The sequence below is a fragment of the Mercenaria mercenaria genome, chromosome 4, assembly GCF_021730395.1.
Source record: "Mercenaria mercenaria strain notata chromosome 4, MADL_Memer_1, whole genome shotgun sequence".
Classification (NCBI taxonomy): domain Eukaryota; kingdom Metazoa; phylum Mollusca; class Bivalvia; order Venerida; family Veneridae; genus Mercenaria; species Mercenaria mercenaria.
In genome coordinates this window covers 71,744,557-71,769,805 of record NC_069364.1, presented here as the reverse complement: position 1 = coordinate 71,769,805, position 25,249 = coordinate 71,744,557, and the positions used below count along the sequence as shown (strand labels likewise).

The 25,249-nt window shown below is 37.1% G+C and overlaps 1 long non-coding RNA gene across 1 annotated transcript; it reads left to right on the top strand.

The window, feature by feature from the left end:
* The first annotated feature begins 22,273 nt into the window (after positions 1-22,273).
* LOC123553494 (uncharacterized) lies at positions 22,274-24,416 on the top strand. Its single transcript, XR_006686771.2, has 4 exons — positions 22,274-22,395; positions 23,142-23,221; positions 23,484-23,586; positions 24,193-24,416. It is a non-coding gene; the product is annotated as an uncharacterized LOC123553494 (long non-coding RNA).
* The last annotated feature ends 833 nt before the right edge of the window (positions 24,417-25,249 follow it).

The following is a 25,249-nucleotide window of genomic DNA, read 5'->3' as shown; positions in this document are numbered from 1 at the left end:
TAACAACATTTGAGCTGTGCCATGAGAAAACCAACATAGTGGGTTTGCGACCAGCATGGATCCAGATCAGCCTGCGCATCCGCGCAGTCTGGTCAGGATCCATGCTGTTCGCTAACGGTTTCTCTAATTGCAGTAGGCTTTAAAAGCGAACAGCATGGATCCTGACCAGACTGCGCGGATGCGCAGGCTGGTCTGGATCCATGCTGGTCGCATACCCACTATGTTGGTTTTCCCATGGCACGGCTCATTTAGTTTTTATTCCTGAATGAAACATGTTTAATCTGACGTCGTGAATTGTGAAATATGCGTTCATAAAATATTGACTAATTAATATTTTGAACTACAAGTAGCACCGACGCCATCTTTTGTTGTAAACAGTACGTCGCAGCTTATCTGAAGACACTAATGTAGACAATGTAGTGGAAAATGTACCAGGCAGTAACATCCAGAAAGGGTGTTTATAGTAAATTATCATCAGATAGTGAGACTGCATCAAGTACCAACTGAATATTGCCATTTAATGCAAAAATATTTCGTAAATTTACTTTTTAGTACAGATGAGAAATTCTGATTTAAAAGATAAAATTTTTGTCAAATATCCAACGTCGACCTTTTAATAATTATCAGTCGTTGCGGTTTATAAAGGCCTCTGTTCATTTGAGCACAATGAAGTACGTCTGGTACCTAGCAGTGCAGTTGCCTACAAGTTAATCCTTATCATATTTAAGTAGACGTGCATATTGGAATAAAAGGCACCTCGAAATGTTCAACGCCCTTCCTTACCACTTTACACTCTTGCTCTGCTTTTGCTCATTTCTGTTACATTATCATGAACACGTGCACTTGAAGTGAGAAAATTCCTATTCTCTTTCATTTCTGTGTCCCTTCCTCTATCCCTTACTTCCTTTCTCCAGCCGTTACTTCCTTCCTCATTCCCTGGTCTTCTCCCTCCCTCGTTAACGTATTTTATCCACCCACCATTCCCTCCTCCATCAGTCACTTCTTTTCTCCATCGCTTACTTCATTTCTCCATCCGTCACTTCCATCCTCCTCTCACTTCTGTTCTCCACCCGTCACTCCCTTCCTCCATCTCTCACTTCCGTCCTCCATCAATCATTGCCTTCCTCCATTTCTCATTTCCGGTCTCAATCCGTTACTCCCTTCCTCCATCTTTAACTTCCGTCCTCCGTCAGTCACGCCCTTCCCCATCTCTCTTCCGTCCTCCATCTGTCACTTCCTTCCTCCATCTCTTACTTCCGTCACTCCCTTACTCCATCTCTCACTTCCGCCCTCCATCCGTCACTCCTTCCTCCATCTCTCATTTCCGTCCTTCCTCCATCCTTTATAAATTACACCCTCCATCCGTCACATCCGTCCTCCATCCGTCACTTCCGTCCTCCATCCGCCACACCATTCATCTCACACTTCCATCCTCCATCTCTTCACTTCCGTCATTTATCCGTCATTCCCTTCCTCCATCCAATTTTTCTCCTTCATTTCTTACTTTCTTCTTTCCTTCATTCATTTCGTCCTTACTTACTCTATTGTAATTATTTATTCATGGAAATTCCTTTAAACTTTCATAAAATGTTCAACGTCTATATCAAAGCAATTGCCTGGGAAATTGCTTCAATTTGATAATTTCATCTATTTACCACTTAAACTGAAAAAAAAAATCAAATGAGCCGTGCCATGAGAAAACCAACATAGTGGGTTTGCGACCAGCATGGATCCAGACCAGCCTGCGCATCCGCGCAGTCTGGTCAGGCTCCATGCTGTTCGCTTTTAAAGCCTATTGGAATTGGAGAAACTGTTAGCGAACAGCATGGATCCTGACCAGACTGCGCGGATGCGCAGGCTGGTCTTGATCCATGCTGGTCGCAAACCCACTATGTTGGTTTTCTCATGGCACGGCTCAAATATAAAAATGACTTACAATGTCCAGCTTAATGAAATATAACTTATTTTGACAGAAATCGTACGTATGAATTGTCTGAAACTCGTGGGATATTGGTGCGTTATTAGGCGAACGCAGTTTCGAACGATGTAGGCGGCGGACTGGTGTAATCTTTTTTTTAACCGTAAGCACACATTTTAAATTGAAGAAGAACTCTTGGGGAGGTAAGGGTTCTGATTTTAGGATTGGTTTTGAAAGTCACATATATTTTTATATCAAAATACCAATAACGAGCAGTACAGATCAAAGCAAATTGAAAACATTAGATATTCATTAACATGGCGCTATTAGTGAATAAAACACTGTTGGTATACAGACACTAAATAGGAAAATGGCGCGAAAAATGGTATCGCAAAACGGCGAATTTAATTATTAAATTTTCTTTTTTACTCTGTAGAGCTATTTTTCTCTTTTTTTGCAGTATTTTGCTGAAATATCATGTCATGACAGATTTTTGCTTGAAATTTAGCATTTTCATAATGAAATAGTGGCATGACAGAATTTGCCACGGAAACTGTGAACATGTCAAACACCACCACTGCAATTTGGGGTCTCATCTTTTTATCTGATTTTGCAGTTTTTTGTGTTTGACTGAAAAAAATTCTTGCATCAAACATGATCCCCACATTTCTTTTGAGTTTTATTCAGCACTGACAATATTCTTCTAGTTTGATAGCCTTTTATGCCTAGTAATATAAATTTCATACATGCGAACAGCCATAAATGGCGGAAGTAGAACTCTGTTCAGGTTGAATTCGTGTTTTTAAGCTAAATTATCGTACAGGAAAGAATTTAACCTATTCTTTTCTCGGCAGTTTGTGGAAGGATCATTTAATTTACATGCAAGATAAAGTGTTTTAAAGGAAACATGATGAAAGCGAGAGTTACAGACTATTCTGACATCGTGAAATCATTTGATTTTTAAAACTTGACAAAAAGATGGAACAAAGTATTTTAGCTTTATTTAGAACCAATTCATAACCTTTGTAAATGATTTCTTGGGTTTGTGACTCAGGCAAAATACAGTTCAATGTGCATTTTATGATTTGTGTTAATCAACCATAAGCCAAACATGATGTCGTAAACCAAACAAGTTATTGTTGCAAAATTTCAGTTTGCACAGTAAGTAGCTTTGTTAGTTTACAAAACGTCTTGATTATACCATTTCCCAATAGGCTGCATGTATTTAACCAGATTAGCCTTATCAATATCTGACCACTTCTGTGCCCAGTAATGATTTATTCAGCAAACACTAAAACAAAGAATCGCTGGCAAGATCGGATATTTAAAAACAGCATTAGTAATGTCAAAGTTTAAGAAAAAATGAAGTATAAATATATATCAAGCCCGCCGGCTGTCAAAAGGACTGGGAGTTGCACGCGACTTTGAATTCTTTTGTTTTTCTAAGTCACAAAAAACTCCTTCTCCTTACCAGGTAGAGATACCTTAAAATACACCTAAACTTTGAAAGTAACACTTATGTTTTATCATAGAAAAGTGGTCTTGGCTTTTCCCTATGGTCAATTATAAAAACAGTTACAATAAAAGTTATATATAGTGATAACAAAGGGAATTTAATCTTAACAAAAAATAAAAACAATTCTAAGTCCAAACAAAAATCCACCCAGAAATCCTTACCAGGTAAAGATAGGTCAAAATAGACCTCAAAATTGGATGTAACATGCATGTTGTACTACAGGAAAGTGGTCTCGAGTTTTCCCAACGACCAGTAATAAAAAAGCTACAATATAAGTTATTTATAGTAACAACAAAGGGAAGTAATTCTAAACTAGGTACCTGGTCCTTGTGCATGACACTCCGTCATGATGGTGAACAATTGTGTCAAGTTACATCAAAATCCCTCCATGCATGACGAAGAAATGCTCCGGACAAAGGCATTCTTATATCTGACCTTTGGCTTCTAAGTGTGACCATAAACTTATACCTAGGGACCTGGTTCTTGCGCAGGACACTCCGTCTTATGTTCATGAACATTTGTGCCAAGTTACATCAAAATCCCTCCATGCATGAAGAAGAAATGCTCCGGACAAAGTAGTCATTATTGTATCCTTTGACCTCTAAGTGTGACATTGACCTTATACCTAGGGACCTGATTCTTGCGCATGACACCCCACGCCTTACTTCATGATGGTGAACAATTGTGCCAAGTTACATTAACTTTCCTCCATGCATGAAGAAGAAATGGTTCGGACAAAGTCATTATCGAATTTGACCTTTGACCTCTAAGTGTGACATTGACCTTTGAGATAGGAACCTGGGGTTTGCGCATGACACTCCGTATCACTGAGGTTGACATTCATGGCAAAATAAATAAGATTGCTCCATGCATTTCAAAGTTATGGTCCGGACAAACAAATCCTGACGGACGGACGCACGCACGCACGGACGCACGCATATATACCGAACAGCCATTTCGAAAACTTTGTCTTCGCTTCCGCAAGCGAGCTGGACAAAAAGGTAGTCTGTACGATAACATTATTACACAGCAGGTCTATAGGTCTATACGCTGTCTCGAAAAGAGCGAATGGATTTCCTCACAGCGTAAATCCCGTATCCGGTCACTTAAAAACATAGCAGTTTGCTATCAATTAAAGGCTACTTTCTTTGGTAAAATTCTAGTGTAGGTTACGAATGCCTTTGTTTGACATCATCCTTCAGTCAATTCAAATAAGTTCATGTGATAAGAGTTTAGAGCTTAAAAGATATTCCATTAGTCCAAGAAGCCCATGCGGACAAGAACACAACATGATAATTATAAGCTAAAACATTAAAAACCACTTTGTCTTTGCATGCAAAGATGATTTTCAGACCATTTGAAAGAAAGCAACTTCGAGCGAAATGTGACCTACCGTTAAAGAAATATGCCTCCAGAATGAGATATATATATTTCTCCAGCTTAAGCTGCTCTACTTACTATTTTCCTTTCAGTTTTTGCTTTTAAGAAATGTCAAAGAGGAACTTAAACAAATCAAATATGTCATTATTTAATGATATACAAATATAAGCCGACGTTTTGTTGTTTTCGTACGATTCTGTACCATCTCCGAACTCATTATGTCAGAAAGACTGTCATCAACCTTGATAAAATGCAATAAAAACCAAGAAGACATTTTAAATAAAGAGCATCCGTGTCTCCTATGTTATATTTATGTCAGATGAAAATGTGTTTTATTGTCTGCACTTAAAATTAGAACATCTGTGGCTCCTCCCAGTTGAAATATCAACTGCACTTTTAAGATAATGGTTATCCGTGACTTCTGTTTTAAAACTCTGTCAGGGGGAAATGGGATTTGTTACCTGCAAAGTCTGCGAACTTTAAATCTACACTTAACAATCATTCATACTCAATACATGATATTTTGCCAATATTATTTGTTTACTGCTAGCACACTTTTGAAAAATAAAATATGTTGTAATGATTGACATACCAACATTTCTAGAAGCAGAAAATGGTAGTGAAAGTAACTTGTAACCATTTACGTTTTCGTAAATTTGACCTGAACCTATGTATAGCTGACAGTGCCAATTTTCACTGATTTTCAACACTCTAAGTTAGCTTTTAGACCCGACCGCAACTAAGGATCTCTAAAATTCTGTTCAAACATTTATTTTACGCAACAATTCTTGAATCCTTGATTACAAATCGTCATAAATAATCAATTAGATATAAATGCTAGATTGGGGGATGATTCTAAAGCTTTAACACAAAACTAACCTCGAGTCATCACACCTCTCAGGATTTCTATTCAGCCTGTGAAATTGTGCACCTGATGTTTCCACTGGGATTTCACACAGCTAGACAAGAGTTATGACCCTAGACTTAGCTATAGGCGTCTGCTAATCTAATCAAAACTAGCTACACCAGGTTGACCAACCCACGTGACTTTTGGATACCGTATAAATGGAGAAAATGTCTCGATTCAGGTGACATTTTGCCTATATTTTCTTACGGATTTTCCTAAGTTAAAGAGCGCCGAAGACAGCAAAATGAATGTTTTCTGCTTTGAATGTTTAGTGCACGAAACGTCTGCAATCATTTCGCAATACTTTTTTACGCCCGTTTTGGAAAAACGGGATGTATTTTTTTATGGCGCGTGCGTCTGTCCGTCTGTCATAATTCGTGTTCGGAGCATAACTTTATAACCATTAAAGGTATTGACTTCAAACTTGGCATATAGGTAGATGTCGATGAGACGATGTGCTGAGCGCTTAAACGGCTCTGTAAGTCAAAGATCAAGGTCACAATCTGAGCTAAAATGTCAAAACTGTCCATCATATTTTGTGTCCAGATCATAACTAAATTACCATGCAAGGTATTGACATAAATCTTGGCATGTAGGTAGCTGGCGATGAGATGATGTGCAGAGCACATAAACCAGGTATGTAGGTCAAAAGTCAAGGTCACAAATTGAGCTCTAAGGTCAAATCTGTCCGCCATATTTCGAGTCCGGAGCATAACTTATTAACCATTCAAGGTATTGACTTCAAACCTGGCATGTACGTAGGTAGTGACGTGACAATGTGCAGACAACATGATCTTGGTCTGTAGATTTAAGGTCAATGTCACAAAGTGAGCTCGAAAGGTCAAATCTGTCCGTCATATTTAGTGTCTGAAGAATAACCAGTCAAGGAACTGACTTCAAACTTGGGATGTAGGTAGGTGATGATATGATGAGACGATGTGCAGAGTGCATGAACCAGGCTGGTAGGTGAAAGGCAAGGTCACAGCAAGGTCAAATTTGCCTATCATATTTCGTGTCCAGAGCATAACTTAAAAAAATATTAAAGGTATTGATCTGAAATATTGAATATAGGCAGGTGGCGACGAGACAGTGTGCAGACTGCAACAATCAATATTATACTCCCCCCAGTCACACCTCCCGCAAAAAACAAAATTCTTAAAGTTTGCTTTTTTGCAAGGCTCTTTAAATTTTGCTTCCGTTCTCCTCTGATACAACCCTTCGGGCGTGTATTGCCCCGCTTGGCGGAGCCCTAGTCTCAAACATTTCGTCCAATTGCTTAAGGCTGTATGTTATCTACACAGTCCACGAAAAGCAGTTGGGCGAAGTGTTTGAGAAAAGTACTGAGAACTGATAGCAGACGCTTTGTGCGGAGGAAAGCACTCATCTCGCTGTCTTCGACAAAAATCAGTCAAGTAACAGGGAAAATATAGACGATTGCCCTTACTAGTTTTAATATGTAAAACACTAGAACGCACGATTAATTCAAGATTAGTTTGGTATCTAGAATTTCAAGGCCTAATGACAAACTTTCAAAGCGGTTTTCGCAAACAGCGTGGCACAACTAATCATCTTGTTCGACTGGAAAATTTTATTCGTGATGCATTTGTTAAAAATGAACATCTTGTATCTGTCTTACGATACGATATGGAAATATGGTATAATTATGAATGATCTTGACGATTTATTTTGGAACGTGGCATTCCCTGTTTGATATTTATCCTTGTTTTTTATATTTAAAAGGTCCTCTCTTGTACGACTGGAAACATTTATTCGAGATACTTTTGTCAAAAAAGAACATCTTGCATCTATCTTTTTCAATTTAGAAAAAGCTTATGATACGACATGGATATATGGTATTATGAATGATCTTGACGACTTAGGTTTAAAAGGTCATCTTCCAATATTTATATCTCAATTTTTATCTGATCGCAATTTTAAAGTGCGTGTTGTATCTACCCTTTTGACTCTTTTGAGCAAGAATAGGGCGTTCCGCAAGGTTCCATTTTATCTGTTACACGTGTTAGCATTAAGGGGACGCATATTGCTACATTCACAGTTCATACAGCAATGCGGAAGGGGTGCATATTCAAGAAATCGATGGTGGGAAAATAAAAAAACATATTCCTAAACTGATATAATACTGATGGACACCTGTAATATTCAGTATTTTGTGAATAAGGATGTGGTACTATAAATGTAATAGGAAAACAGAGGTGTTTGTGAAAGTACATTCAACACAAAATATTAAGCTTTTGTATAAGGAAAAAACAGGTTTTTTACAGTAACAGTGTTCCAAATAATGTTGAAGGGATGAAATTTTCTTTCTAACACACCAGGTTTGCTTAAACATGTAAAAATTTAACGCCACGTCAGTTCATCTCGGGATGGACGCCATATTTCTCATTGATAAAAAATGTAAACAAAAAAATCAGAGTGGGATTAGCATTGCAAGGGCATAACATGACATTCTACACAATGAATACCTTAGAACAGATATCTAAGATGCTACACAGGTCAGGCGGGTTAAATGCATTATGTCGATCACTTGAAATTCATCTTGAAAAGGTGGTTAATTTTAGTTTGTTTACATGGTTTTTAATTTTCCCACGACTTCTCGGCGATTCACTGCAAATGTATTACTGCGCCGGACGAAAGGTAACTCTAATAAACAACGGGAGACAACTTAGGTGTCAGCACGTGTACGATTTTTAAAAAAAACATGTCGATGATTATAATTTCTTATCAAATAATGAATCCTATTCAGATATTCGTCTTTAATATTAGAAAATTATTTATTTCTGTGAACATTTGTCAAAAATTATTACTTACAGTGGACTACTTTGCGCATCAAACTGGTTTCCGCTTCAGTTGTGAGGCACTTCCGTTATACTTTTGACAACAATAACAAAACACAAAATGAATCAATAAAGTCACTTATAAACCGACTGCTACTTAAATCAGTGTAAGTAAAATTGTTGTTACAACATTATACATGTTCGTTACGTTATGAGATAAAGTTTATCTTGAACTGCATAATCCATTAATTACGTTTACATGATATTGCATTTACAACTTATTTGACCCCATTTTTTACGTGAATGACAGCATTCTCGTGCAACTCGTGCAAACAGAGTTATGAAAAGTATGGTGGAGAATTCAAGGACAAATTATAAATGACATTAAAGTGAGGATAACTGTATATTCGTCCAGTTTTGATCATTGACATTCCTGCTGTGTATTAGTAACTTTTGAGAACAAGATAAGAATGTTGCTTTTGCACATATACACATTGATTGGACCTCTCAACCAAATTTCATACCTTATTTTAGGGATTTTTAAGACAGTACATTTTCAAAAGTTTGTTGAATGTGTTTTGATATTTAAGTGCATTGTAGTTCATGAATACCAAGTTTAAAATTAATAATGGCAACATTTCTAGGCCTTTATTGTAAGCCACTAGACTTCTGTAACGATAAATGTTTAATGTACTAAGGGGAATATACTCTTTTAGTTTTGTAATGTGGCATTCCTTGACCACCGTATCTTTTCTTATGCACTACTTTGTAAACAAACTAAATAATGTGTTTAAGCTCACATATGCCAAATGAAAAGCAAGACAGTGAACTTATTTCACATTCTTTCTTTAAATTAGAATCTGTAGGACATTGATAAATTTTGGACAAAGTAAAGCACTATTATTTTCGCACCAAAAAGTCTTAATTGTTGACTTTGAATGTACACAAGAAGTCTTATGTAATTCAGCAATAACTTTCTTGTTTCAGTTTTTCTAATTTTTATTTTAGTAAGCAATCCTTTGTGTACTTATAACAGTTGAAACAGTATTCATTTCATTTACCAAAACCTTGTACTTTTTTGCAGGTAAATTTTATAATACCCCACCCACTTCTTTCTAATTTCAAAGTATGCGTCCCCTTAAAATCAATAATATTGTGAAATGTTTGTTACCAGGGACAGGTTGTTCATTATATGTCGATGATTTTTGTACGTTATCGTTCGAAAAATGAAACAATATGCGTACAACTGAACGCCAGTTACAGCAGTATTTGAATAAAGTTCAAACTTAGGCCACGGAATATGGTTTTAAATTTTCCAAATAAAAAACTCAGTGTGTCCACTTTTGTCAATTACGGAAACAACACTGTGACCCTGAGCTTTTACTTGATAGTACAAAAATACCCGTTGTTGACGAAGCAAAGTTTCTTGGTATTATTTTTGATAAAAAAACGTTCTTTTATACCACATATAAAATAACTGAAAGCCAAACGTTGCCGCTGTACGTCAAAAATAAATAAATATGACAGAAACACGCGTACAAAACGAACAAATAAAGGAACACGGGCAGCGCTTTGGAACGGTAATGGCAAAAACACCACTGGGAAGCTTGAGCCGGTTTATGGTGCGCACACAACCGAGCCTGCAACATTTTATTTTTTGTTGTGCTGGGTGACCTGTGGAGTTTCCCCTTTTTCTATTTTGTTGAGTTAGTGATATAATGTCCTTGAGAATAAGTATGCATTTTAAAGTGCATTTAAGTTATATCTTGAATAAATTAGTTTTATTTATCCAAAAAGCAGACATAATTATGACGTTATTTCTCAATTAATCATTGTTGTAAAATAACACTGCACGTCTTAATTTGTAATCATCTGTCAAGTAAAGTTTTAAGGCCGACTACGTGAGTTAGTCTGACGCACGTACTTTACATTCTCATTTATATCACGAGCTATTTCCTAAGATTAAATACATGTCAGTTACGTTTTGTCTTGAAATATGACAGTTGAAACAGTTTTATCCATCCTGTCCCATATAGAAATACTGCAAAGTATACAGGACAGCTAAGCTAAACTTCATATGAAATTGCAAGAATAAAGTACTATTTTTCTTTTTCTTTCAAATCTGCTAGAAAGCGGTGCCTCTCCATCATTATACGTCATATTGTAAAATGTGACATTTAAGGTACACGTACGCTTACACGAATAACATAAGACGGCTATTTACTTTAGGTTCATGCTTAGCGCTCCCCAGTGGTGGTTTTGCCACAGACCGTTCCATGGCGGTGCTCCACTGTGTTCCTTTATTTGTTCGTGTTTACTTTCTGTGGGTGGGTGTTGGTCGTGTGCGCGTCCGCGTTGGGGAGGCTGCGATTTTGGAACGTGGCTTTCTCTGTTGGATATTCATCCTTGTTTTTAACAATTTGTCGCCAGTGGCAATGACGACCAATCGAATAATGTATTTAAGATGCCCGGTCTTATTAGCCTGCTGATGTCCAAGAACAGAACTGCATCCTTTGTAAAATGACCCGTTAAAGGAACAGTATAAGAAGTTACATCACGTATTTGTTAGATCACAGGAACTTGATATTCAATCAGAAAATTTAAACAATCTATGTATTTTGGAAAACAAAATCACCAGGAATGCAGTGACGTAACGTCAAATACTAGTGACCAACGGCGTTACCCATAAAATCACGTTACAATAGTAATATTTTGACTTTATCAGTGTATCAGCAATACAAAATTTTACAAGTTAATATGCATGTAAGAAGGTATCAGTCTATTTCATTTATTTCATATCTACCATATTAATGACGTATTAACATCTTCAACATACAAAAGGATGTCTAAATGTAACTTTTTTTGGAATTTCAATATATGAGCCGTGCCACGAGAAAACCAACATAGTTGGTATGCGACCAGCATGGATCCAGACCAGCCTGCGCATCCGCGCAGTCTGGTCAGGATCCATGCTGTTCGCTTTTAAAGCCTATTGGAATTGGAGAAACTATTAGCGAACAGCATGGATCCTGACCAGACTGCGCGGATGCGCAGGCTGGTCTGGATCCATGCTGGTCGCATACCCACTATGTTGGTTTTCCCGTGGCACGGCTCATATGCTTTAGAGTCAACCTCAGCGCAAATAAATATCAAAGATGCTGCGGTTACAATCGCAAATTGTTTTCAAAAGTCTACACTTTTGTGTATTGATTTTGTTGTAATAAAAGCCACCAAACATCTCTTTGTCCACAGGTAGAGCTGTTTCCCACTAGTCTCGTGTACATTCTGTTGAAGTATGTAACGACTTTGTTACTTTCATAAGGTAAAAGTCACAGTTTGGATCGTCAGTATACAAAACAATCACTTGTCCTGGTGATACTAACATTTTTAATGTTTCGTGTTCTTGGTATATTTCGTGTTCCGGATTTTAGGACTGTTCGCGAATCATTTGATGTTGTGATGTTTGTTATAATTCTTCAAATGTAAGAAACGTTTAAGTGATCAAAATATTCGAACGTCAACGTTAATGCATAAATTAGCGTCAGGGACATTTGATGGGGACAATTTGTTTTGTAAACTACAAAATTAGTAAACTGAAAAGTACAATAATTTATATATCAAAATAATCGCAAGAAAAAGTGTATTTTTCTTATCTAAATATTTCTTAAATATAACTCACCATTTTTTAAATAAAACAATGGCAGTTTTTCGGAATAGATAAATATGACGTTGTTTTCTTTGTAGGGGACATTTGAATGGACAACCCATTTTACGGATTACAGAAATAAATAAAGTGGGTTTCTTAAAAAAACACCATATTTCAAAACAGGACAAAAAGTGTATATTCTCCAAAAAATCATTTGAACGAATGATAATTCCTTAGATGTCAAATATGTTATCAAAACAGAACATAAAGATTTTGTCTCGCGCGGGACAAATTCTCTAAATCTAAATTTTCCTTCATTCCGTCTTCCGTTCAACCCGTTTACAGTTGGACACTACGCTTCCCTCTTTGATTGTGTCTGACGGAAGAGGTGGAGGACACTATGATAAGCAGTTTTTAAATCCTACCAGGACTGAACTGTTTTGATATCTGTCTTCTGGCCTGTTTCGTCGGGCCCTTAAGGGTGTTTCTCTTGTTGCTCTGTCTTCTGAAAAGGCATTGATTACATGCGTTTTTGGTTCTAAAGGTTTGCTTTTTATATTTTTATACACGAGCATTTTTGTGTTTTACTTGCCATGCCTTTTTGTTTCCATTACGTATGTTGGAGATTCATCTGGAGGGGATTACTTTTATTTACACTGTCCCGTGTCTTTGGAACATGGTGTGGGTAAGAGTGAGGTTGGGTGCGCACCATTAACCGGTTTAAGCTCCCCAGTGGTGTTTTTGCCACTGACCGTTCCAAGGCGGTGCCCCACTGTGTTCCTTTGTTTGTTCGTATTGTCCTCTTGTGTAGGCTTTGTGTGCGCGCGTGTATGTGTGTGTCTTCCTTTGTTTGTTCGTTTTGTCCTCGTGTGTTGGCTTTGTGTGTGTGCATGTGTGTGTGTTTGTGGTGTGCACGTCTGCGTGCTGTAGGTTTCGTTTTGGGGAGGCTGCGATTTTAGTACGTGGCATTCCCTGTTTGTTATTTGTCTTTGTTTTTTTCCCGTTATTTTAGTTTTTTCAAACAAATTTGCACGTAATATCCGGAAATGACGTTCCGTCAACGTTGCAGACGATATGTGTGTAATTCCCCGCCTTAAACGGAAACACAGACGTATCTTCACAGAGGGCTGAATGCAAATGTAACATGGGATATTGAAATTTTGACCGATCAATACGATTAATGACGACTGTTTTTAATCATCATTTTATATTTTAAAAATATTAATGCATCATGACATTCGGCAATTTTAGACGTTTATTTTGATATACAACAATAGTATGATTAAATTTTTTGTTTTCTATGAAATGCAAGCAGAACAGTCCTGTGAGTATATTTCAAGGAGGGATATGAGCTTTTGACGTTACGTCAGTGCCTTTCATACCCCATCCACTTCTCCGATAAAAGCATTTTCACTGAACATCCTCCGTGCCCGAGTGGTTAAGGTCGCTTCCAATCACTTGCCCCTCACCGATGTGGGTTCGCGCCCCACTCGTGGGGTTGAATTCTTCATGTGAGGAAGCCGTCCAGCTGGCTTGCGGAAGGTCGGTGGACGGAGGCACCTGGGGTCTTCCTCTACCCTCAAAGCTGGGAACTCGTCATATGACCTATAATTGTGTCGGTGTGACGTTAAACCAAGAAAAAAAAGACTTTTCTGATTTATCATTACCATCAATTTTCGGCTGAATACTCATCTCTTCCGCAAACTTTCCAAGATCGTCCCAGTCATGTCGTGACGTCACACTTTCAGCTCCAAAGCGAAGGAAGCTAGATAAACACCGTTAAAAACCAAGGAAAAATATCAAACAGGGAATGCCACATTCCAAAAACGCAGCCTCCCCAAAACAAAACACATAGCACGCAGATGTGCACACTGCCAACACACATACTCGCATACAAACGCGGGGGAGGAACTGTTACACGGGACTCGGTTATGGAGGATATCATGTTTCAGAGTTAGGGTGCTGCTGCTACAGTTTTCCCGGATAACGTTAAAACATATGAAGGATAATAGTCGCTTACAAAAGAAAAGGTAAAACTTGATCTCTTTTTTTTTTTTGCAAAAAATAAATTGTATATCTAGGTCAATGGTATGTAGGTCATTTGAGACATAGCTTAGCATGCGAAACACAGAATATTGAAGTCTATCAAGCGTTTCATGACAAAATTCGAAATTTTGATATAAACTTATCAAAAAGGAATTGATTAAAAGATATTTCAACCATATTTTATGCTCATTTGCATAACAAGAGGGCCAAGATGGCCCTGGTTCGCTCACCTGAGAAACACACCATAATACACCATAACAGTGTAAACATAGACCTAGTGATTGCATGGAAAAAATATTCTGACCAAGTATCATTAAAATTGGAGCAAACACAAGTATTTCTTTTATTTGACCAAGTGACCTAGTTTTTGACCCCAGATGATCCATATTCAAACTTGACCTAGATTTCATCAAGGAAATCATTCTGACTAAATTTCAATCAGATCAATTGAAAAATACAGCCTCTATTGCATACACAAGGTTTTTCTTTGATTTGACCTAGTGACCTAGTTTTTAACCACAGATGACCAATAACCAAACTCTACCTAGATTTTATCAAGGCAATAATTCTGACCAAATTCCATACAGATCAATTGAAAAATACAGCCTCTATTGCATACACAAAGTTTTTCTTTGATTTGACCTAGTGACCTAATTTTTGAACCAAGATGACCCATATTCAAACTTGACCAAGATTTTATCAAGGCAATCATTCTGACTGAATTTCATGAAGATCAATTGAAAAATATAGCCTCTATCGCATACACAAGGTTTTTCTTTGATTTGACCTAATGACCTACTTTTTGAACCTAGATAACCCATATTCAGAGCTGACCTAGATTTCATCAAGGCAATTATTCTGAACAAAATTCATTAAAATTAATTGAAAAATACAGCCTCTATCGCATACACAAAGTTTTTCTTTAATTTGACCTAGTGACCTAGTTTTTGACCCCAGATGACCCATTTTCAAATTCGGCCTAGATTTCATCAAGATTATCATTCTGACTAAAATTCATGAAGATTACTTGAAAAATACAGCCTCTATCGCATACACAAAGTTTTTCTTTGATTTGACCTAGTGACCTAGTTTTTGACCCCAGATAATCCATTTTCGAATTCGGCCTAGATTTTATCAGGGTAATCATTCTGACCAAAATTCATGAAGATCAATTCAAAAATACAGCCTCTATCGCATACACAAGGTTTTTCTTTGATTTGACCTAGTGACCTAGTTTTTGAACCCAGATGACCCATTTTCGAACTTGTCCTAGATTTTATCAAGGTTATCATTCTAACCAAATTTCATGAAGATCAGTTGAAAAATACTGCCTCTATCGCATACACAAGCTAAATGTTGACGAACGGACAGACGACAGACGACAGACAGACAGACGCCGGACATCGAGTGATCAGAAAAACTCACAAAAACCTTCAGGCATGCATAGAAAAATTACTGTGGGCAGTATCGTTGGCACTGGAAGGACATAGTTTTCTTTTAACCGGGTCTTGTGGTACCGGTAAAACGTACACATTGAAGTAAGGAAATAGTAATGAGCCTGACTGTACAAATGTTATCATTTCAATGGAAAATATAGTCATAATCGGAAAGGAAAATACAGTAATAATCGCACGTGGAAAATTCGTACCACTTTTTAATTTACAGCAAATTATTTTGATACGAGTATACTAGTGCATCCGCAAGAAGGTCCTCAATACGAAGTTGGCATTTTTTCTTTTTGTTTCAGTCTCCTCATTTCGTTCCTGAGTTGGCCTTATTACCGACTGTGCTGGCCACGGATGATGGCTGTGATTGATGGGCCATACTGTGTGTTGGGTTGGTGTTTAAACCGTTCCTTATTCTCCTCTGTTGATGGAAGAAGTTCTCTATTAAGTCGGAATTTAAGTATCCAGGCGTTTTTAACGGTTAGTTCACATAAAGAAATGGATCCTGAAATCGACGAATTTAAGTAATCTCTGGTTTCTTGAGTCATTAAATTATTTTTGACAGCGTATGCGTTTGAAGCAACTATATTGTTCTCCAAGGAATTGAAAAAGTTGAGAACACTTCTCAGTGTGCATAGCCTGCTGTCAGAAAGTGCTGATATGGGCCTATTTCGATGTTAACTCGGTTGTTTTCTAGAAAGATGGACGAAGACAGCCTCTCTGGGTCGCTAAGAGTTGATTGGTAAGTTTTCATGAGATATTGCATGTCTTTGTTTAATACGTGTACTGCCAAGTGATTTCTCATCTTTGATGCTGGTGTACGTTCTATAAGTTCGTCCATTAGTCGCCTGTGTATTGAAAACCACGTTTTGAAAATTAAAGTTGAAGCATTCCCTCCAATGATTGGAACGCTATTAATATAGAAAATAACAGGCTGCTGTCTTTTGATATCAATGTTATCAGGTCGAGGTTGATATAGGCTGGAAGGGGTGAGGGAACCGATAGCTAGTTCTAAAATCAAGGTCATATTTAGAGGTTAACATGGTCTGTTTCTTGTCCGGTCCATAACTCTGCCATCGATGAAGAATTTAAAAATTACTTGGCATAAATGTTCCCTATAATGAGGTTACGTGTCATGCTCAAGACCCATACCCCTAGCTCCAAGGTCAAGGTCACACTTAGAAGTCAAAGGTTGGCATGGTCTGTTTCTTGTCTGGTCCATTACTCTGCCATTTATCAAGGGTTTTGAAAATAATTTGACATAAATGTTAACCATATTGAGAAAGTGTCGCGCATATGACCCGGGTCTCTCAGATCAAGGTCAAGGTCACAAAATGATTCATACCTAAACTGCTCTGGCATATTTTGCGCAGACAACTGTAGTATTCTTTGGTCCGCTTCGGAGGCATTTGTCACTAAAAGTGTCAGCTCTTGTTTTTCAAAACAGGCATTATGTCCTGGATTGCACATATACAATGTTCGCGGTAAAATAGATCCCGAAAAATGAATTTGCTCTCTCTGGGATTACTCATTAACATGTTCGTAAATGCTCTATTTATAGAAGCCCCGTGCAGCATCACATAATCCACGATGAACCCACACTCGTCTAATTTATCAATACATTCCAAGAACGTTGTGTACAGCTCGTGGGCTGTGGCAGTGTTGGATCCAAAATACACCACAGGCCATCTGTGTTAAAATGTACACATAGATAAGCTTGTTATCATGTTTTGTGTCGGGGGTTTATCACCAATTTTCAATAATTTCAGGCAAGGTTTGGATAACCATTGTTTCTGACTATAACCCTCTCCCTCTACTGCCAACTTTACCACATAAAGGGACAAAGTCGACAGTGGTAGAACCATGGCCTGCAATCAACGACTACAAGTCAGCTGTATTTATCCAATCAACTAAAATCAATGAGACGGCCCATTTTTGTAGACAGACTGATAGGCGACAAACAGACATTGTTACTGTAATACTTAACATAGACAGGTGGTTGAACTGAGGCTAAAATGGCATCACGTGTTTTTTTTGTTGTTTTGTCGTGTTTTTTTTCTTTGCTGAAAGATACTACCTTGCAATCTAACCAGGGTTTGAATCAGGGACCTTCGTTTTGGAGGCAACTGCTCGTGCCACTGAACGGTCGAGGTTAATCAGCCAAGTGGAGGTATTTAAGATTATGTGCAGGTACATGGACTTGTGATCTGTGATACGAGGATCAACTTTCATTACAGCTAATTAACAAACGAGTTGCCACCCATTACCCACAGTAAGAACCTGCAAAGATTCTCCTAAATCGTGAGGCTAGATTGATCAATCTTAGATCGTAAGTTATCATTGAATAGAATTTTACCTGTTCCGACTTTGCTTTACATAAAACAAACACCACAGTGTGTATAAAATATTCTGCCTCGATAAAGCGCTCTCTAACAATACGAAGCTGCATGGCCAAGATAGGGTGATGCACATGTCCATCTGTATTCGTTACTGTCTAGATGCAGACCGTTTATTACACTTTTGGAATGCTTTAAGGCGTTTGCCTTGTGCAACGCGTTATACTGAATGTGAGCGCTGTTTTGATGAAGCTGACTTATTAAAAACGTTTGCATGTAGCGTTCGCCTTTTAAGCAACTAACCTCAAGCTTTTGTATAAAACGGTTTTATTTTGCATAAAATTCTGTTCTCGGAAGTGTAAATATTGCAAGTGTTACCCCAAAGTAACCAAACATTTTTGAAAACAAAGTGATTTGTTCTTCCCAAAGGTCCCCAGTCGTCTCATAAAACGAGTTGCACAAAGTACAAAACGTAAAGTGAAAATTTATATGATCATAAAAATTTAATAGGCATGTTAGCTTAGCAGTACGTAAACTAGTGCGTTTATTATAAAAGGTTCATTTACTTAATTCATAAAATGCTTGTTAAATTCATATTAACGGAATTTAAACATGAAAATGCACATACATGTATGTCTCTAAAACAGAATGATTCCAAGGATCATACTTGAGTAAGAGACCGGGGACAGATTAACTATTTACTTTAAACCAATAAATCTGTGGAACACAAATTGTAGAACATGTGTGGCCACTTTTACTTTCCATTTGTTATTACTACTATGTTATTATTTGTTTCTCCCATATATACCATGCCGGAACTGTTCCAGCTATCTCTTGTGATGACTAAGCCATTCTGACCGTCATTTCATCAATAGGAATGCCTGTGATGTCCAAATTGGAACACATTTTGTTGGCTTCACTCATTTTTCATTCATTCTAAATTCTGGTCGTTTAAGCCAGGTTGTTGTTTTATAATATTCTTGTAGTATTGGAGCAGTCACCTTGACGGTAAAACAAGCATTTCGGATTTTCTTAAATGTTCATACGCATGTGGCGACTGAAGTAGAATCCCTAGGCATATACTAATAACTTCTGGATCCCATCTCCATTAACACGCATCGGGGTCTTTCTTGCAGTTCAGAAGTTGTGACTCTAGCAATATTTTAAAATTAGCCACGTACTGTCCTCAATTATACTCCATGTCTCTATGTGATTCTTGGATTAGGTCCATGGTTGGGTTAAATACCTGGTTTAGTTTTGGGTTATTGGATCCCGAACTAGCGTTTATTTGCTTACCATGGAGTCCATTTAATAATATATGTAATAGAGCTCCGCTTAAACCGTTGCTTGAAGCTTGAGGGGTATTGCACTTTCCATTACCTCTCATAGACAGACTCTGGTGTTATTCTGATTGGTTGCATTCTATGCTTCATATGATCTATATATAGATTTTTAACTTCCGTGTGGCAGCCGTACAAATTCTCTCCAAACTTGGATTCAATGTTTTATACTGTGGTGCTTTGGGATCATGGAGTCCATTCAAAATCTAGTACACAGACATTTGGGAATTAAGTCTAAATGGAGTGTGGACACCTACGACGATCGATTATGTGCGATAGAAAAAATATGCATATAACGTGATGGACGGATAGCTCAGTGGTTTGCACACTGGCCTTCCAATCCTGAGGTCGGGGGTTCGATCCCCGGCAGCTACTCGGGAATTTTCAGAAACGCTTTTCAGTGTTTCCCACCCAACTAGAGGTGTACTGATCAGTGCTATACACTGGACACGTTAAAGAACCAGGCTGTCTATTCGCAACGAGCTAGGCTAAGTTAGCCGGACAAGCCTGTATCTGATTTCTGATCTCTCTGTCGTGGGGGCTTTGTCTCACACTGTCCCTCTGGTCAGATCGCTCTGTATCTGTACTAGTAGAGGACAAGTCAAATGGTTTATCGCGGCCAGAAATTTGTACAAACCGGACAGAAGTTGCGAAATTGTCATTTGTGCAGGAAAGAAGCGTTTACCATAATGTCCAGTACTGGACAGGTATAGTGACATACGTTTAAGATATCATGCTTTCTGTTTATGCAGGTAAACTTGTGTTTGGTTAAATTTCAACAGAGCACAATTGTCTGAACAGTGTACAAACTCATTACTGTTTTTTCAGGCAAGGGTGGAAAAAAGTGGTAGACAATGAAAGCAGTAACATTTTTATTAAAAAAAAATAAACAATGAGACAAACATTTTCAACATCTTTGGACGGTTCAAAAATCCCATGTTAAACATACGATAAAGCCCGAAACGCGTGAAAATGTTCCGAACGTAAATCGGGTGAAGTAGGCGCTCTATGTATAGAGTTAGATTTTGCGTCTTGATACTGTACCAAAGGGGTCGGTCAATTGTGGGTTATTGATTACACTGGGCGAGTCTACTTACTTATTACTTGAGGATGGAAAAAAAACGTGTTTTTTAAATGTTGCTCTTAAACAAGGGTGGCGGTTGAACTACAAAAAGTACAACAACAGTTAATTCACAACAAATCGTACGGTATGTTTTATAATCAGTAGAAGCTAGTCGTATTTACGCTTATGAGACCTGTTTCACCCATAAGTAAAGAATTCACAGGTCCATCATGAAATATTTTCCCCAGCGCGCATATACTTCACTTATTCCATATGATCGCCGCGATCAATGAATTATGCGCCCTGTGTGGCTGCATTTGAACTATGTAAAGCGCCTTTGAACGTGAAATTGATCATGAAAAGGGCGCTATATAAATCTGGTATAATAATAATAATATATAACGGTGATAAGGTCTGGCTTATTATGGCACCACTATACGTTAGAGGACATAGATTTGGCATTGTCTGTAAGTCCGTCCGTCTGTCTGTAAGAGAAATGTTGTGTTATACAAATCGCTAAACGTATTGAATGACCGTCTTGAAATTGTATCGGAATGTCATACAACATTTGGAGCTGCATACCCGAGATATTAGCACATTTTCATCTGATAGAGGAGCACAAGTACCCAAGCACTTTGTCCGTCGTTCGTCTTTTATCCGTCGTTCATAATTTGACTATTAATTGTCTAGAGGTTACAATTTTAGCCCAATCGTAATGAAATTTTGTCACAATAATTGTGTTAAGAAAATGTCGACAGATTTGAAACTTAATAATCTTTGCTCAATCACTAGGTGACTAGGTCAAACCATAGAAAAGCCTTGTTAATACTAGACTGCACTTTTCTACTGGATCTACATTAAACCTGGTCGGAATGTTTGCTTTTATAAGATCTACATCAAACTTGAAACTGGATTATCCAGGGCGAAACTTTAATGTCACCAGATGAAGTCACAGAAAAACATTGTTAACCGATCTATATGAAATAAAAAACGTGGAAAACCATAGGTCGCCCAAGAATAAGAATATTTGTTTTTATCAAATCTAGATCTAGTTTGAAACTGGATTACCTGGAGGCAATATTTCTACTATTTTTTCTTTCTTCTTCTATCTTATGAAATCGGATCAGAATGCTTTTCTTCATAAAATCTAGGTCACTAAGACAAATGATAGGAAAGCTTTGTTAACACTCTAGAGACGGTTTACACGATCTATGTGAAACATAGCCATAATGCTTGTCTAAATCAAGTCTAGGTAAAATTAGTAAATTGGTCATTTTTGTCGTTAAAAGTTACGTCAGTAACTTTAATCTTGGATATGGTGCCTGCTTTTTAATTTTGTTTTTTGGCAGTTCCTGTGATATGCAGGCTCCATAATCTCATATCCCGTTTGTTTAGTTCTGCCCATTGTTTTCTCGTTTAGGGCAAACCCATTATTTTAACTGGGGACCATACGGCGCTTTTCATGGAATTACACACTAGTGTATCATTGAAGGTTCCATGTGCACCGCCGTATGAACACATCTGCGGATGTCTCTAAATTGTTTTTTTTTTTTTGTACTTGAAACATGTGTAAATGTTGAGTTCTGCTCAACCCGGGGCAAGAGGGCGTGGACGGTAGCATCCATTTCCACTACCGTCCATGGACAGACTCAATCAAACCGAGCCTGCAACATTTTTGTTTTTGTCGTGTTGAGCGACCTGTGGAGTTTCCACTTTTTCTATTTCATTGTTACTGCATGCTGTGAAGAAAGATTACATGTGACATTTGAGAAAAAACAAACTTGATGTATTTTTATGTCACATTTGTCAGTTGAAGAGATCTTTTATCATCTTAAATTTTTGACAAAGGTCATTAAAGATAAATGCGACCATGTGTAGAGGCGACTATATAAACCCAGCAAAAAAACAAAAAAAAAAAAAACGTATATTCGTGAAAGAACTCACTGATAAAATGAGAATCGCTATTCTTTTAATTGTGATTGTATCTCTCAGCCTGGCGACAGGTAAGATTTAAAAAATGTTAATGAATCAAAAATTAAAACAAAATGTTTTATTTCAAGTCTGCTATATAAGGTTAAACGAGTATTTTTTTCGCGTTTACATCGCCTTAATAATGTCAATGGACTTATGTATATCTTCCGCATTCTAATATTTCACCCGAAAGGTAGTGTTTACTTATCTGAACTTATCAAGAACTGCTCATACTTTAGATGTTGTATTATAGTTGCTTGTGTCAGGTTATTCGTTAAAATTCAAGAATTTCGGGAACAGATATATTCTAATTATCACTTTCATTCTCTTCTATGTACAATGCAATCAGTCAGGCATATAACGATTACATAAATATAGATAGCTATTGAAAGGAAGCTAGAGCTCATAGTTGTCGCAAGCTATTAACACGGCGAATATCAGGAATTCACATGGTAAACATGGGAATTTAACATGGCACAAAGATGTAAACTCAAAGAATTAAGATGGTAAACATGAGTATATAAATGTTGTATAAACAAATAAACAAGTAGATGTTATGTTTTACCTCTACAATAAGAAAAAATGACGCCTAATAAATATTATTTACATATTATTTCCAAACATGTCATTGTTATAGAGTTATAGAAAGATAAGTTATTTAATGTTGTGATTATATCTTTATACAATTTATTTACATAAGGAAACACAAGATTATCCTTTTACGTACAGTATTCATAAATATACCCCATAGTAAATCATCATACATCATGTCTTGTAGGTGAGATTGATAAAAGTGGGGAAGTTGTGGAACAAAGTCGTTTAAGGCGAGCGCTTTCAGGGGATGCTGCCAAGATTGAGGTAGGATTGGTTAGCTTTATTATTTTAATTTTTTTTATTCCATGTAAATATAAACTGTTGCTAATTATCTGCACTTACTTCAGCTTGTAACGATACATTTATCAGCTGTCAGAATCTTGTTCAGGTTAAGCGCATTTGTTGTCGTTTTGCAAGCATTAATGGTATGATGATAAAAAATAGAAAACGACAATCATCACAATTACACATAACATTAAACTGAAGGATTCCGTGGTAACGACCTTTTTGCTATTTCATAATACAGGTGTTTTCCAGTCAAGGAGAGGGACTAGTTAAATGACGAGGAAGATGACCTCAGTAATTTATACGTTGTGTTGCCTACTTCCGGGCATATAAACGTATTAATTGTAAGTACATGTAACTAGCATTATACCACATCTTTTATTTGATGTGCAAGCTTTACTTATTTTTTGGCAAGGCATCATACTACAAAAACAGGCTTTATTTCAAGCTTAGTTAAAGGGTAAAGGATTTTAAAAAGTGTGTTTAGATTGAAAGAGTTAAAACACTGTTGTATGGTTCTAAATTAACAGGGCTTTGTTGTCGATTTTATACAAAAACAATTTAGAATAACTGGCGTCTTTCCAGCTGTAATGTTGGCGGAAGACTCAACATTACGCCTTATATCTCACCAGAATCACCGAACATCCGGAAGACAGGTGGGCCGCCAAATAGCAATAATTTTTATTCTAAAAATTCAGTGATTTTTGAACTCAGAGATGTTAAGTGTAAGTTATAGGAAGTCAGAGTTCTAGGCCATGGACGCCGCACTGAAACAGAGAAAAATCGAACGACAGCTGATATATTATGGGCGAATACAAACAAATAGACGCAACGTCTAAATGATGTATTTTTTTTAAAGAAAAGAACATGCGCAAACCCTCTTTTTTATTGCAATTCGTTTTCATAAGTGTACAAAACCTAGAATTACAATATATTTTCTTTTATTCCAGACTTCCAGAGTGTTTCATAACTTTAGCTGATGGATAAACCCTTATTAACTGCATTATCAAAACAATCACGAATGAACAACACTTATTCTTTCATAAACTGCGACACAAATATGAAGATGGAACGTAGAACATGAATGGCCTACCGCTGTTAAATCTCTAAGCAAACTGCTTGATCAATTTATTAGGGGCATGACTCCGGGTGAAAATCACAGAAAATGTCTTAAGACGAACATCAAAGCATAGAACATTTTCTCCAGATTAACATCACAGTATAGAACATTTCAATTGAGAAAGCAACATCTATACAATATCAATATCAATAATGTTAAGTCAGAATATTTCAGTCAAAAGTTTGACACAAGTTGTATAGTTGAGCTTAATTCCTACTTTCTTACATCATCTTTTTACTTTGGTTCTATTTTACAGATTACTTTTTACTCAAAATTGCATTACATGAGTCAGTTTTCAAAGTTATGATTCAGTCACATTTTTGAATGTTAATCGTCGGCGAGTAAAATGACTACCTGGTACATAAAGTCTTAACGGACAAGTTCCGGTAGGATGTATCGCTGGTGTTAACATTCTGTATTGTATTTTTGTAATGTATTGTATGCTGTGTATTCGAAATATGTGTATTCTTGTATCTTAAATAGTCATTGTCATTTTCTTGTTTGTTTTTTAGCTCACCTGAGCACAAAGTGCTCGGGGGGAGCTATTGTGATCGCTCACCGTCCGGCGTCCGTCCGTCCGTCCGTTGTCCTTTATATTTGGTTTGTATCATCATCTAGTGGTCCTCTACCAATATTGTCTAAATTATCCATCTAGGGTCAAATATGGCCCCGCCCTGGGGGGTCACATGGTTTACATAGACTTATATAGGGAAAACTTTGAAAATCTTCTTGTCGAAAACCACAGGTCATAGAGCTTTTATATTTGATATGTAATGTTATCTAGTAGTCCACTACCAAGATTGTTCAAATTATCCCCCTAGGGTATAATATGGCCCCACCCTGGGGTGACATGGTTTCTATATACTTATATAGGGAAAAACTTTTAA